This window comes from Etheostoma spectabile, chromosome 6 (genome assembly GCF_008692095.1).
Source record: "Etheostoma spectabile isolate EspeVRDwgs_2016 chromosome 6, UIUC_Espe_1.0, whole genome shotgun sequence".
NCBI lineage: Eukaryota > Metazoa > Chordata > Actinopteri > Perciformes > Percidae > Etheostoma > Etheostoma spectabile.
Genome location: NC_045738.1, coordinates 15,470,341 through 15,473,411, shown reverse-complemented (window position 1 = coordinate 15,473,411; position 3,071 = coordinate 15,470,341). Strand labels below are relative to the sequence as shown.

Below are 3,071 nucleotides of genomic sequence, written 5' to 3'. Positions count from 1 at the left end.
ACTTAGTCTGAATTAGGCCTGAAACAATTACTCGATTAATCCGTAAGTAGAAGAACAGAAAAATAATTATCAGAAAGTTTTAAGCAATCAAGTATAAAGAGTTGTAGAATCATGTACTCAAAATATGAGAATATGCAGCTTTTCCCCTCTTTTATACTATTATAGATGTCATTATGAAGGTCTTTGAGTTTCGGACTGTTGGTCAGACAGCAGCTTATTGAAGACGTCATCTCAGCCTCTGGCAAACAGTGATGAGACTTTCACAATGTTACAAAATTTCCAGACTAAATGGATTGATTGACTGATTGACTGATTGATTGATTGATCCTAAAAGTGAACAAAAGATTAATTGACAACATTGCTATTTTTAGGTTTTCATGATTCTGTAAATTATCACAAGACAGTTGATGAGAATTTACATGTCATCACCTTCTCAAGCCAGATGTATTGCTCATTCTGTAGTGAATGCGACATACATAATTCATACAACATACATAAGTGTGCTTCTTCATGAAGTGATAAATGTTACACATGTAATTTACTGCCCTTAGTCACTTCACCTAATTATGACTGTTCAGGGATCACGGTCTCTTTAAATGTTCTGAATGCGTGATGACGTTGGACCCTACGGGGTTTTGTTGTTGGACTGCGCCTTTTCTTGCTGTGTGTTTTTACCTGTAAAAAATAAATGACACGCATTTGTGTGCTCTACGTGAGAAAATTGCCTCTTGCAATTTCCTGCAATTTCCACATCTGAAGATTTTAAACAGCAATATTCCAGTTAAAATGGTGGGATTTCATTATTATCATTTTTATAGAAAATAATAGCTAGGATCCGGACAGATGTCGACTATCTGAAACCTTTTTTTAATAGTAACTGTGTAAATCACTTACAATAAAGGCTAATAAAGGTTTGTTGTAGTGCCTGAATCATTTGCAGACATTCCTAGTAACTTTATTACAATCATTTCATCTCACTTTGACCCCACTCTCATTCCCATGTCAACCACATTATGGTGGTTAAGGTCAAAGACTGAATATTTGGATCACAGAAGAAGTTGTTATCAATAAAGTAGAAGCTATGATCAGGTCAGATGTAGGACTGTCGGATAAAAAACACATTTTATTTTCACACGCATATGGTCTTTTTAGTAACTTCCTCATTTTTCAACTGTTTGTAAATTCAAAAGTCTCTACACATCTTTGAAACGCGCAAACTCTTCTCTGATATTCATTAAAATTCTAACTCTTCTGAGGTTTATACATAGAGCTTTTGAATTGGATGGAATTATATATTGTGTGTGAGCATATTACTGTGTCTGCCCCATATGTGACAATTACAATAATTAACAGTCCTGGGTTGTATTTTACTTTGCATAACTAAAGTTGTCATGGACTTACATGCTTAAATTCAGACTTGCATGTAATTACGAGACTGAAGTGCTGATTTGAATTTGATTGAAGAGAAATGTGCTATTTCCACACAAACAAACAAAAAAAATTGTCTAAAACCATTTCTGATTTAAAAAAAAAGTACAAGTTTAATTTACACACGCATGTGCACTTTAGTGACTTCTCCATTTTCAAGTCTTGCAGGCTGTTTGAAAAAGCAGCACAACTTTTAAGGAACTTTCTCTCACTTCTCTACACATCTTTCATCTCACTACTCCAAAGACCTGAAGAAAATGTAAGTTATTATAACTTAAATTTGGCATATATGCAATCATCAAAACTGATTTGAAATATTATACTAAATTCTAAAACAGAACAGTCATTTGACTTTAGATCCATTCACAATTTTAAACAATATTCTTATATATATGTAGAGATATATATATAGATATGTATATTATATAATTAGTTATATTAGTAATATATATATTTAGTTGTTATTATATAGAAAATAAATAAATAAATACATAAATAAAAGACTGTATGTTTGTTACTTTTGCCTTTTGCATTTAACTTCCTATTTTTCCATTTCATCATAATGTCATCTTCTTGGTCTTGTTTGTTGTGTCAATGACAAACTAAACACAAACAAAAAATATACAAAAAAACATAAACAATAATTTAGAAACACTGGACCAAGATTACCCTTTTGTTGAAAATCTCTATCATCAACATTTATAATTTCATAACTGGTGAATTTGAAAGAAATGTATTTAAAATTAATAGAATTTGTCACTTAAGGTTTTAAAGGATATTAATTATGATTAATTTATTTGACATTCAGTTGACGCTTAGGGCGTTTTTTACACTTTAAGAGGACGGTTTGGTTTGTGTAATGAGGACTGTATGTGAAAACACTCTTTGAAACAAACAAGAAACATACGGTTGCTAAACATTTCTTCATTTGCTACTAGGGCGGCACAATTGATTGAATTTTAATCCCGATCACAATTTTGGCTTCCCATGATCAAATTTGCGTAATCAAGGGATTTTTTTTTTTAAACGCGTAATTTCATAGAACACTGAGTTTTTTTTGCAAAGCCAATCTACCGCTCAGTAAACCACTGTCTATCATGAGCCAGTCAGAGTTGTTCCCTGCACCGCGCAGCTTAGTTTCTAGATGTAGACCGTAACAGAGGACAGAATAACGTAAGGAAAACTCAACAGATAGCAGTCGGTTATACGTCGGTCTCAAGGTTTACCAGTTTACTAGTAACCACAACATTTTGTCCCGTCTGTGTTGTTTTTCAGACAACAGCAGTGAGCAGTGCTAGTCGGTGCTAGTTAGTGTCTGTTAGCTCACAGGGCCCTAGTAATATTTTTCCTCTGGGTCGCATCCGCTGCCTCTCCACAAACAAAGCAATGTTGTTTATATCGATATGCTTTAATGTTACATGACCCATTTCTTCTGTAAAGCCGTGCCTGTGTTTGGCTCTCACCTCTTACTCTCTGCTTAGCCCCACCCCCATTAACTTACACAGGCTCCCCAGTAACAGAGACAGAGCGGCGACAGCGCCGATGTCACACTTCTGAAATTTATCCACAGTTTTAATTGTTATTAACACAAATGTATATTGTTAAGCATGAGAGGCAAAAAACACAGAAGAAGTTATTGAATG

The 3,071-nt window shown here is 33.9% G+C and overlaps 1 protein-coding gene across 1 annotated transcript in view; it reads left to right on the top strand.

Annotated features, from left to right (window-relative positions):
• The first annotated feature begins 1,624 nt into the window (after window positions 1-1,624).
• The window catches only part of LOC116691185 (B-cell receptor CD22), a 10,271-nt gene continuing 8,824 nt past the window's right edge, over window positions 1,625-3,071 (top strand). Inside the window, exon 1 of the mRNA XM_032518575.1 lies at window positions 1,625-1,687. The gene's annotated coding sequence lies outside the window, so the exon portion shown is untranslated. The remainder of the gene's footprint in view (window positions 1,688-3,071) is intronic.